This window comes from Mustela nivalis, assembly GCF_964662115.1.
Source record: "Mustela nivalis genome assembly, chromosome: 2".
In the NCBI taxonomy this organism is placed as follows: domain Eukaryota; kingdom Metazoa; phylum Chordata; class Mammalia; order Carnivora; family Mustelidae; genus Mustela; species Mustela nivalis.
In genome coordinates, this window is record NC_139021.1 from 75,036,639 (window position 1) to 75,049,692 (window position 13,054).

Below are 13,054 nucleotides of genomic sequence, written 5' to 3' on the forward strand. Positions count from 1 at the left end.
TCCAGGCACCCTCTTCTTCACTCTTAATAATGTGGCCTTGCTACTTCCACTTTTAATCCCATAATTTTTGGCTACCTGAGATATAAAAACAATCTTAATGGGGGGGGGGTGTTATATCAAGGCTCTGAAATTATATGTCACACATAGCACCTGACTAAGACACCATCATAGACATAATTTAACTCTGGACAGAATTATAGAATTGCTGGAAAAAAAATTTAAAATAACTCATTTAAGCTTGAATGCTACTTTGGATTTTGGTAATGAGTGCATTTTTTGCAAGGGGAGGGAGTTATTTGTATTAAATTCCTTTGGGAGTAACTTGGAACACTCGTGTTGTCTCTTCTTTAGTTCCGAGGCATGTACAGTTGATCTCTAACTGGGCACATCTTTTCTGAAAGGAAGAATATATTTGCACCACCTGAGAAAGGCAAATGGATGACATTTGCAAAGTTCTGATGGAGACATTTGAAGATCACCCAAGGAGAAGTGTTAAATAAAAATGTGGAGGAATAAAAAAATTTTTTATCAATAGAATTTCTCCCTGGCTTCATAATTTTGCCCGGGGTAGAACTATGTCCAGTCTTGGAAAATTCTGGTTTTGAGAGATCAGAGGGCATTTTATTTTCTTGCTGTAAGTGAGGCTAGTTTCCACCACCCATCTCTTTCACTTAATCAAGAAAGTTCACAAGGATGATTCATTCCATGATGCTGATCCCAGAGCTGGCTCTGGAAGATGCTTTCTCAGCTGAAACTAAATGATACTTTATGTGTCTACTCTAAATAGAGAGATTAGAAAGTTATATATATATAAAAGTGGTAGGGGAGCACATTAAATATGTGATAAAGTAAGTGGTTTTGTAACTGATTTTATTACTTAAGTTCAAACACTTTTTTCTTACTAGTCTTTGTCAACTATAAATTAAGATAGAAGAAGTCGGACAAGGGACAACCCGAGCAGTGCAGAATGCTTCAGAGATCACGTCTTTAAGGGTTATTAAACACAATTTGTTTTTGTCAGATTCCAATTTATCTGTATCTTAGCAAATCCAGGGAATGTGAGTTCTGACATCTTGTACATCCTTATTAATTATTCATGCTTGAGATTCTGTACTTGTTTGACCTTAAGGAATATGTGCTGTTTACTCCAATGAGAATGGAATAGCATACTCTGCCCATTTTGAATGAACACAGCTAACTCTCTCCCTATCCCCTCCCCCCACCGCTTTGCTGGTTTCAGATGCATTAAATGTCTAGTAACCACCACCCTCACCCTCGTCCTTCCTCTAGAGAAAAAACAGGTAAAAATAACTGTAAGTGGCCTGAGAGGCATCATATAAACACCCAGGGAATTTTTAAAGTTATGAAGATTTAAAATTCAATATTACAAGCCCCAGAGAGTTGTATTTTGAGAAATAATCACTATACACCTGAGTTCTGAAATTACCTTTTTTTAACCCCCCATTTATTTCCAAGAAGTATTCTGATGTGCAAAAATAATATAACTTCCTTTGTGGTTTATAACCGAGGCTACCTGGTACCAGAATTCTTCTACGCTTTGATGACGTAGGAGAGTGGAGGGGTAAGCTAAAATTTTCTACAGAAATATAATTCACTGTCCTCTAGTTTACAATATACCTATTGGGAAGGATTTAATCAATTCAAAGGTCCAGTCCTTTTAGGGAGTGCTTCCTTTTTCTTACATACTCTTCTTTTCCCTTCCTAGATTGAGTTCTCTGTGCTCTGGAAAAATCAAAGATAAGTTTCTTGGAGGGGAGGAATGATGAGCGCTGGTGGCTCTAATCTGTATGCTGTTCTCCAAGTATTGACCAATATCTTTGAAATCTCATTCCTGAGATCCAATGGGTATTTGGTGCTGGGGCCTGCTGAGGTCTGATCCTGTCCTGGTCTTTTGCAGACAGCCTCAGATGAAGGCTCTTGTCCTTCCTGTTAGAGCTCAGCTATCAATGTCCTGTACTATTGGACATTCTTGTCTCCAGGAATCTTCTGGTGCCCCCATCCCCTCAGAATTCTTCACCTCACCACTAGGGCATTTCCTCCCTGACCTCCATGCCTGCTAATGCTGGTGCTTCTCGATTCCTGGTGTAACACGGGTGGGTCAAGCAGGGCCAGGGGACCATGTCTCACTTCTCCCTCCCACGCCCCCTTCCCCCCATATTGTGCTCTTTCACTGGAGCCACATTGTGCTTGGAGCTAAATTGAGTGCTTTCTGGAGCAGCTTTCACCTTACCCATGCTGTGTCTCAGGCAACTGGGGCTCTGACTCTGATATCTTAGATCCCCCTCAAACTTATGTGGCCCACTTCATTCTGGGGTTATACCATCTCCTGAACTTCAGCACCCCATTCCCTCATTTAATGGGAGTTGGAGTTAAGAATGTTGGTAGCTACCCTCTTGTTAACTCCTCTTGGAGTTAAGAATGCTGGTAGCTACCCTCCTTCTCTCTCTTCCTCATGCTCCCAGCACCAGTGTGGCCTTAAAATGATGATGGTGATGATGATGGTGATGGGTGCCTATACTACTGTAGATCTTACCACATATCTGGCATGTCTTATTATGAACTCATTTAGTCCTCTTACTAACCCTGTGGGGCGGGTTCTATTTATTACTACTTTAGTTCTACAGACTAGGAACGTGTGCATAAAAAGCTGAAAAACTTGCCCACGGTCACATGGCCAGCAAGGGGTGGAGCCAGAATTTGAATCCAGCAAGTCCAGATCCTGTCCCAGAATCCACGTTTTCATCACCATATAGTTTCCTTTCTCACTTCTCCTCATCTGGCTGGACCTCTTACTTTATCTCCCCCTTCTTCCTAGGATGAACTTTTGGGATTATTGTGTCCACTCAGTCTTCCTAGAAAGCAGAAAATGAAGCCAAACTAATGTTGGATTTGGGCAATGTGATACCAAAGAAGGAGAAGTATAGGAAAGGCAAGTGAGGGAGACAAGGAAAGAAAGGAAAGGAGAGAAAATATAAGGGAATGTGAATATGTTGTGAAGCTTCATGGCAAGTCCACTTCTTGGTTTCCCAGGATAGTTTCAGAAAAGATAAATGAAGGGACTGTATATCCAACAGTCCATCTAGGGGAGAGGAAGGGAGAAATATGTGACCACTGGCTTCCACATTCTATCAGTCACAGTTAGCCCCATGGAGCTTTAATGGTGATGTGGGTACCAAGTGAGTCCTGGTGGGCCCCCCACCTCAGTGCAGCAAGAGGGAGAAGGGGAAGCATTGTTTGTAGTTGCAGAGGCACCTTGATCCACGACCTATGGAAGAGGATAAGTCCTATCAAGAACTTGACTGGCCAGAAAGCCAAGCAAGTGCATGGATCTGGGGTGATGCGTATATGGAATCGGGTACGTGTTGCTTTCCCCTTTCCTGTAGTGATAAATGTCATCATGGAAAGGAAGCAGGAAAAAAAATATTAGTAAAAAGAAAGTTATGTTAAGAGGTTTAAACTCTTCTTCCCACCACATAAAGGAAATAGAACATGGAGAAAACTGCAACAGGTCAGGACCCGTGCCCAGGAGGTGCAGGTGAGTTCGTCCTGCCTTGTCCCAGCATGCCTTCAGCAATCTGCTCACCTCCTCCAAAGGCTTCAGGAGTTTCCACACTACATGGCTCAGGCCCAGATAAAACTTTGCAAACCTTAAGCTAATAGCCCTCCCCAGAGCCTTCATTTTCTGCCCTAGAATTCATTTTTTCCTAGGAGAGTTGACATTGGAAATGTTATTCTCTCCAGGGAAACCTTTCTCTACTCCAGGGAGAGAATGGTTCTATCAAACCGAGGAGGTGGTCATATGAACATCTGACTTTAAAAGCTTCTGAAACCAGTTCTTTGGCCTTAAGAAGAATGTATATAATGTCCATAGCATAGCCTAGTCACAATTCAGTTTTTTAAAATATCTTTCTATAGGGGGGGGTGTTAAAAAAAAAAAAACCCTGGAGGTTTAGATTCACCTAGGACACTATTATATTAAGTGATTAGTTTTAATAAACATTTAGAAAAGAGATTTTCATTATTACTTTTTCCATAAAATTTGGATTTTGAAATGTTCATGCATTAGGGGACACTGGTACTAAATATTTTCTTCTTCTTGAAATAAGGAGTCTTATGGACTGAATCCATACCTTAGTCAAGCATAGACATGTTAATTCTATTATAGTTCACTAAGTGGCAACCACTGGTCAAAATGAGTTTATTAATCCACTTATTGGTTGAAGGTAAGGAGTTGATTCTTGAACAGTACAGGGGATAGGGCTCCAACCCATAGAGTTGAAAATCCAGATACAACTTCTGACTCTCCAAACACTTAACTACTAATAGCCTACCATTGACCAGAAGACTTCCCAATAATACAGTAGATTAATATATACTGTATCTGTTATATTATATACTGAATTCTTACAATAGGGTAAGCTGGAGAGAAAGAAATGTTATTAAGAAAATCATAAGGAAGAGAGATACAATATTATTTATAGATAGTACTATCCTGTATTTATAGAAAAACAGTCCCAACATAAGTGAACCTGTGTAGTTCAAATGTGTGTTAGTCAAGGCTCATCTGCACTCAGACATTGTTTGCCTGGTCTTGTTTCTATGGAGATAGTGAAAATACAGCCCCCACCCCTAGAGTTGCCCACCTGTACATGTTTGCACTCCCTGTCCCTTTGTCATCCCCTAGTTTGGAGGACAAACTCTGTACGTAACTGTGTACCACCACCCAAGAGAAGAAATGATGGGTATTTACTGCAAATGGCCTTCATTCCCTCTGAACGCCTGTTGCTCTCTGTACATCTTGTCTTCAACACATGGTTGGATGATTATTTATAGTCTTTCTTCCAACTAGTCTAGTTGGTTAGGGGCTGACTGTTCCTTATTTTTTCATCCCTTCATCACAGCACAGTTCCTGGCACAGAGTGGTACTCAATGATATTTGCTAAATGGATGACTGGGACAACTCCAGTGATTTCATATTTCCCTATAAAGTAGGCCTTCTGACTTTCTCCTTTTCTCCTCTTCTGACATCTTCTCTTTCTCCTTCAGCATATGCACAATCCTTTTCCCTGGAGAGAGACTTCCATAATGAGTGATGGTGGGATTTTCATCTGACATGTTCCCCAGAGCTAGATTTCTCTGCAACTTGGAATTCTTCCTATCCCTAACAATTGGTTATTTCTCCCAGAAGATTAGAAGGCATAAAAAGTCCTTGATACTTGTTTTTCCTGAAATTATTTGTAACCATCTTCAGTATCAAAATCATGTCTCTGGCTTTCATGTTTTTAAGACCTCCACTCATTATAATTACCTATTAGTTTGGTTAATTATGTTCCCCTAAATAATGGGTACAAGATTGCACGAAATAGGAGGGCATAGTAGCTCCAAAATAATGCATGGCTGCCAAGGTAGCTACAAAATCTGCTAAATATTCCTGTGGTCGATCCCCACTTGGAAAGTCGTGTTTCACTCCATCTAAGACAGCATGAGTGGCAAGATTTTTTGCCATTATTTCACACACCACTAAAGAAGAAAAATTGCTGCCAAATAAACTATGGCATAATAACTCCTTATCACTTGGCATATTCATTTTATACATGTTGAAAAGCATTCATTTAGCTTTGATTAGACTTTGATTAGATATATTTTATTACATATTACTTTAGAAACCTACCTAAAGAGGAAGCCAGAAACAGAATAAATTGGGCATGTATTACTAAACTTGGTCATACTACAGGGTCTGACTGTCCTGTATTATGAAGTCAGGGTTTTCCATGGTTAATAATGATGCAGCAGTTTGAGGGTAGTTTTGCTGTTGTTTCTGGAATTTTCCTCAAGCTACTGTACTCCATTCTGCAAGGTTCTGGGAATAGAGAGGGAGTGGCAACTACAACGTGTACGTTGACAGGTTTGAGTCAGAGCTCAGTAAAGTGTACTGATGGGCTCATTTAAAAATTGATGGATTTTTAAATGGAATTATATTTTCACATTTTTATGAGTAATTTAACCAAATAACAAAAAGTTTTGAAGAAGAGAAGGAAGAAAAATGTGCCACATCTAACTAGACCGCTGGCGGTTTCATGTAAATCTTAACATATTCATAGATATAATCTTTGATTGCATGAAATGATATATGTGAATTTCCTCATGTATGTGACATTATGTAATAAGAGTTCTGGGGTTCCTGGGTGGCTCAGTGGGTTAAAGCCACTGCCTTCGGCTCAGGTCATGGTCCAAGGGTCCTGGGATTGAGCCCCGCATCGAGCTCTCTGCTCAGCAGGGAGTCTGCTTCCCTATCTCTCTCTCTCTCTCTCTCTGTGGCCTCTCTTGCCTGCTTGTGATCTCTGTCAAATAAATAAATAAGATCTTTTTAAAAAAGAGTTCTATTATTTCTCAGGTTGCTGTAGTAAGTTTATAACCACCATTTAACATTTTTCTGAAGAGATTCTGAAAGGGGCTCAGTCTTTTCCATCCAGTGGGCCTCAAACATTGAGGCTGCTTCTTCATGGGCTTTGCGCTTCTTCCTTCCCAGAAGCTTGATGTAATTCATTACCATGGACCCACACTTAGCATTATTTATAGAGTTTTTAATTATCTCTTTTCCCCAAACTGGTTAGAAATGATCCTCTTTTCCTACATCAACCTTCCTTTCAAGTCATCTCAGTGTTTTTTTTTTTTTTAAATCCAGTTGTCTCAGTCATTAATTGCAAACTTAAATCTATTAGCCAGAAGAAAAATATAATCAATCCAACTATTTGTCAATGTGCAGCTGACACATTGGTGGAGAGGTGGAATGTTCGGGCTGTTTCAGCCTCACAGAGTGAACCCCAGGCAGGAGGCCGGGCTGTACCATGATTCTGTTATCTGCAAGGCCCTGAAGTTACTTCTTTTGCTGGCATAAAACTGACTGTCTTCTGTCACTCTAGGTACTTGTGTTTGAAATCCTGGGCCAAGAAGGACATCTGTCAAAATATAGATCATTTGATATTTGAAAGATGATTAAGCCATTCAGATTTGATTCATTAAAACAGCAAAGAAACACAAACACATTCCTTCTAAATATATAATATGAAGCAGTTGGGAACATTCATTTTAGGATCACTGTGTCAATTCTTTCCCTAAAATAGTCTTTGACAACTATTTTGGGCCTATAGATATTCAGGCAGAAGGATGCACTAACTTTAAGAGTTCAGATTTTTTTTCCCCCTACCGTGGCTTGGACAAATAAGCCAAACTGAAGTAGCCATATTGTGAAAAATATTTGGCTGAGCAAAGGATTCATTTTTCCAGTGTTCAGAGATTTTATTTTTCATCTAGAAATTTCATATTTCATTTCCCTCCACACCCTACCAATCCTGTCCAAGTCATGACAAGAGAGTCAGAGAGAAGGATCAACTCTCATGGAATCATATTTCTAGCCCCCTGTTTGCCACTCAAAAGACAGTAAGAGCAGACAAAAGAGATGAGGACAGAAGTGGCTTTTGGGAATCTTCATTCCCAAAATGTTGATCAGTGAGAATCAGTGAGTAAAAAGCAAACCAACAAGAAATGAAAACTAAAAAGTCAATGTGATACTGAGTAGTAGGATGAAGTAGCACAGTGAAAATGTTCACCTCCCCCCCAACAATGTCTCATCTCTCCCCTTACCCTTCCCCACCTGAGCAACTATTCCATTTGTCCCCTCAGGGAAGAGATGGGGCATGGTACCGAGCAAATGCTCTACAGTCTACTCCTTGCCTGCCTCCGCCCCCAACTTCCCAGAGACTTTGCACCAGCTGAAAGACAAAGATAAAAGGGTTGAAGAGCAGGTTGAGTGAGTGTCTAGAATCCTCACAACGTCCAACTAGAGAGCACTGAGCTTGGGCAGAAGGAAAGACAAAGGGAAGTGATGAGGGTGTCCATGTTGGTGGGTCCTGGACAGAAAGGAACCCTACCCTCAGACTTTGGGGCAAAAACCTAGAGGTTAGTTTCCCTGGGAGCAAATTTTAAGGGAAAATTACTGTTAAGGAAGGGCTCCCAGGAGAGACCAGTAAGGAAATGTGGAAAATGGGGCAGGAAAGGGGAAAAAGCCATGCAAAAGTACAATTTCAGGCTAAATTCTAGAAAGACAGGCTCTGCAGAGTAGGTTATGCCTCAGTTGTCCTCACCTGAGCCAGTGTCCTTTCTCATCTCCACACAGTCAGCCTTTGGACAAGGGCGTCCCTTCATGCGCATAAATGGCTGAGGAAAAAGCAGCTTCAGTTGTCCCAGGGAAGCTTTGAGAAGGGCCACAGGTGCTGGTTGTTGGTATGGGGAATGAGCTTTGCAAAAAATAGAAGAAACAGGATCTAAATTATTCTAGATAGATCACTGAAGTCTGCTCCACCCAGCGAATAAGAAATATAATGTTATAGTAAAAAGTGTATAATATGTGTGTATGTAGCACTCTCTCCTTGCTACATTCTCCTTTCTGATCTCCATTACAACTCTGGAAGATACTAGAATATATCGGGGTATGTATTATGATACCCCTCTCTGATATATAAAGTTGACGTATGCCATGCCCAGGCAACTTTCTCAAATGATAAAAGCTCCAAACCCAGCAGTCTTGCTCTCTTCTGTAGCCACAACCTAGAGTGTGTTTCTGTAACCTCCTGAAACAAATTCAGAATACTAGGGTCATTACAGAGTAGAGACCAATCTGTGGTCCTACTGGAATTCCTTAACTCACATCTGAGACCCTTGGCACCAACTTCTTTCAGGGCAAAGCCAACATATTCAGTTTTTCCCAAGCTTCTCAGGGGATGCCTATGTAACTCTAGTGCCATTGTCTGGTCCAGAGTTGGAGGACAGCTGGTTCAAAGCATAGTTTTGGGTTTTAGACAGGACAGGGTTCGACCCCTAGTTCTGCCATTTACCATGTGTGTGAGTTTCCATAAGTCATCAAAGTACTCTGAAGTCTTATGTTTGTCATCTGCACAACTGGGCAGTGTTAGTCGTCACTTTAGAGGGAAAGTTGATTCAACAAGATGATACTGGTGAAGGGCTAAGCCTAGCGCTTAGGAAAGAGCAAGTTCCCAATAAGCATTATCTATTACGATTTCATTATTATTAATCCTCATCCTTTCCCTCAAAAGTACTCAAACTCAGGTCATCCTTTCTCTAAGATGATGTTTTTTTCCCACTATGCCACGCTGAATGTCAGTGCGGACCACTTTTCAGGAGTTGAAATTGATTCAGCAAAGTGAGCCTTTTGGTTAATGTTGTTTACTGGAGTGGGATTTGAGCTGTAGCAATTTAGACACTTGGCTGGCAGATGGTGGATGGCCTTGGGAGGCTATACCATTTGCTTAGAATATGGGGTTTGTAGTCTCTCTTCACCAGTCATTTCAGAAATGAGTCTCACTTAGTATTTCACAGAAGCAAATGAGCCTGTAGTTAAAATCCTGGTGAAATAGTTCCTAGTTTAGTATTTATTTACAGCCTAGAAACCCAGCAGGTACAGCCCCAGGTGTATTTCATCTTAAAAGCAAATTCTATAGTCCTCTTACAATTCCTGTTTTCGGGGCATCCAGAAAGATACATTTGAAAACCAGCTTCCTTTCAGCCCCCAGCCCCATGACAGAGATTAAAAAACAAAAAAACAAAAACAAAAACAAAAAAACAAGGAAAGAATTTTTCTCTCTAATTTGTAAAGCAAACAAGAAATAAAAAGAGCAGGAGGAAGCCAGCTGCTGGAATGACACCCAAATAGAACAGCTTTGAATAGGTGAGAAATCACAGCATGAATGAAGCCAGAACAGGGGTGGTCTCCAGGCTTTAAGACCTTTCATCACTTCCAAAAGAAGAAAGAAGCACCAAGTGATGATTGAAGAACTCTGATGACAGAATTGAGATGAAAAATAATGGTTCATCTGTGTCAACGGAGCACAAGAGCAAAGCCTGCTGTGAAGGCTCTTCTGTCAATCATGGATGCCTAACGGGATAATCCCAGAATAATAGGACGTAGGGGGATTCAGGGAAGCCCCTCATTCAGATCATGGTCAGAGACACAAGGGAGTTGTCTTTGCCCATATAGCAAGATCAGTGCACAGGACAACACACATTTCCACATCGCCATAGGTCGGCCTCCTTCCCAAAGTGCTACTTGGTGTGAAACAGCCTGCTGAGAACTTTAATAGTAAAGGTGGGGTCGTGGAGAATATAGCTAATGAAAGAGATTTCATCTTTTCTAGGCTTTTCTGTGTGCTTGGAGCTGTGCTGGGGTCTTAACAGACCTTATCTCAGCTGTCCTCAAAATGACCCTGTCGAAGTTGCACTCTTCCGATGAGCTTTCCCAAACTAGTAAGTATATATAACTTACTAGTAACAGTGAGTGGCAAAACTCATAGCTCCTCCCAAGAATAATTCTGTTTCCAGAAAGCCCATGACCTATACTATCTAGCTATACTATCTCACAGCAAAGAAAACTCCTTCACCTCAGATAATTTAGTGAAGCCCTCCAATGTCATGAGAGGCAAAGACGAAAGAAGTGTGCACAGCTCAAAGGCCAGATTTGCTTTATCCTTTTAAAGTTATACCCAAAGACATTAAAAACAGCGATTGATCTTGCATAGAATAGAGGAAAGAATGGATCTGTGTTCACACTATGGCAGTGGAGTTGAGGGCTGGGTGGTAATAGGGTCCAGCTCTCCTCACCCCTACCATGCATTTACCCACTTCTCAAGACCTCTTCTCAAGTCTCTATTATGCACCAAACAGAGATGGGAACAACAGGAGATGAATAGACAATGGTTTCTTCTCATGAGAATTTCGCCATGTCAGGGGACAGTCAGAAAACAGATCATTACAAAGCAGTATGTAAATGCTACAAAAGTGTAACAGTGGTAACGTTGTGATTGTACTAAATTCGAACCCTATCCTTCCAGATCACAAAACAGACATGTAGAAGGAAGCAAGTATCTGGATGAAGATGTCTTTCTAAGCTAAAAGCAATGATAGAGAAAAAAATTAGAGTTATTTAATAAGTTCCAGAGAAATTTAAGAGTTCATGTTTTCTCAAGGAAATTAACAAAATAGAAAAGAAAGGTAGAAATCTAAGAGATTCTGTAATCTCTGTAACATGAAAAATAAAATGAAATAAAATGGAAAGAATAAAAACTACATAAAAAATAATCTAAGACAGAAAAAAGCCATGTAAGTATGTTCTTATGACAGTACTTATAACAGTAAATTATTAGAAACTACTGACATGTCCAACAATAGGGAAGCGATTAAATTAAGCAAGATAGGGCGCCTGGGTGGCTCAGTGGTTTAAAGCCTCTGCCTTCAGCTCAGGTCATGATCCCAGGGTCCTGAGATCAAGCCTCACATCGGCTCTCTGCTCAGCGGGGAGCCTGCTTCTTCCTCTCTCTCTGCTGGCCTCTCTGCCTACTTGTGATCGCGGTCTATCAAATAAATAAAATCTTTAAAAAAAAAAAAACCTCTTAACAAGAGCCTACCCTTCTTTTAGTTTTACTATAAACTAAAAGTTTTATAGTTTTAACATTTTCATGTAGGTCTATGACCCATTTTGTGTTAATTTACATATACGATGCAGTGGAAGAGTTGCAGTTCTTTTCTTTTTTTAACATAATGTACAGTTCTTTCAGAATTATTTCTTGCAAAAATTGTTCCCCCCCCCATTAAATTATCTGGGTATCTGTGTCAAAAATCATTTTACAAATCACATGTGAGTCTATTTCTAAACTCTGGATTCTATTCCATTGATCTATATGCCTATCCCTACACCAGTGCCATAGTGGTTTGATTATTATAGCTTTAGAGTAAGTGTTGAAATCAGGTGACCTCACTCCTCCACTGTTATCTTTTTCAAAATAGATTTGTCTATTCCAGGTCCTTTGCTTTTCCATTTAAATTTTAAAATGAGCATGTCAAGGGGGAAAAACTGACATTTTAACAACATCTGATCCAGAAGTACCGTGTTTAGTACATTAGTACATTTAGTACATTAGTACATAAGTACATTTGTTTAGATCTTCAGTTTCCTTCAATAATATTTTATTATATTTAGCATACAAACTTTGAATGTATTTATCCCTGTATATTTCATGGTTTTTTTTTTTTTACCCTTTTGGAGATAACAGATATTTTTCAATTTCTAATTGTTTACAGCGAAAATATAGAAATACAATTTTTTTTATGTTGACTTTGTGTATCTTGTAACATTGCTAACTTATAAGATCTAGCAGATTTTTGTTGGTTTGAGATTCTCTGGGATTGTTTCTGTAAGATGACGAAGTGATGTGCAAATGAGGACAGTTTTATTCCTTCATTTCCATTCTCTATGTGTTTTATTTATTTTTTTCCTACAGTGACCAGGACCTCCTGTCCACGATTTTTTAAAAGTTTTATTTATTTATTTATTTTTATTAACATATAATGTTTGTTTCAGAGGTACAAGTCTGTGATCCACCAGTCTTGGGTAATTCACAGCCTTCACCATAGCACATACCCTCCCCAATGTCCACTATTAAGGAGAAGTTTTGTCTTTGTCTGTTTTTTGTTTTTGTTTTTGTTTTTAATTGAGAGAGAGAGTAAGAGAAAGAAACAGAGACGACTAGTGGAGAGACAGGGGAGTGGGAGAGCGAGAATCTTAAGCAGGTTGCATGCTCAGCGTGGAGCCTGATATGGGGATTGATCTCTTGACCCTGAGATCATGACCTGAACTGAAATCAAGAGTTGGATGCTTAATGGACGGCACCACCAAAATGTTCCATCTTTCTCTTGTTTCTGATCTTTGTAGGGAGGCATTCATCTTTTCATCTTAAACGTGATGTTAGTGGTATTTTTGTTGTTGCTATTATTGTTTGAATAGCTACCTGCCTCTGTTAGTTTCCTAGGGATGCCATAATGTCCCACAAATTGGGTGGCTTCAAACAACAGAAATTTATCGGCTCACTGCTCTGAAGGCCAAACGTCTGAAATCAAGGTGTAGGCAAGGTTGATTCCTTCTGAGAACTGTGAAGAAGAATCTGTTCTGTGCCTCTCTTCTAAC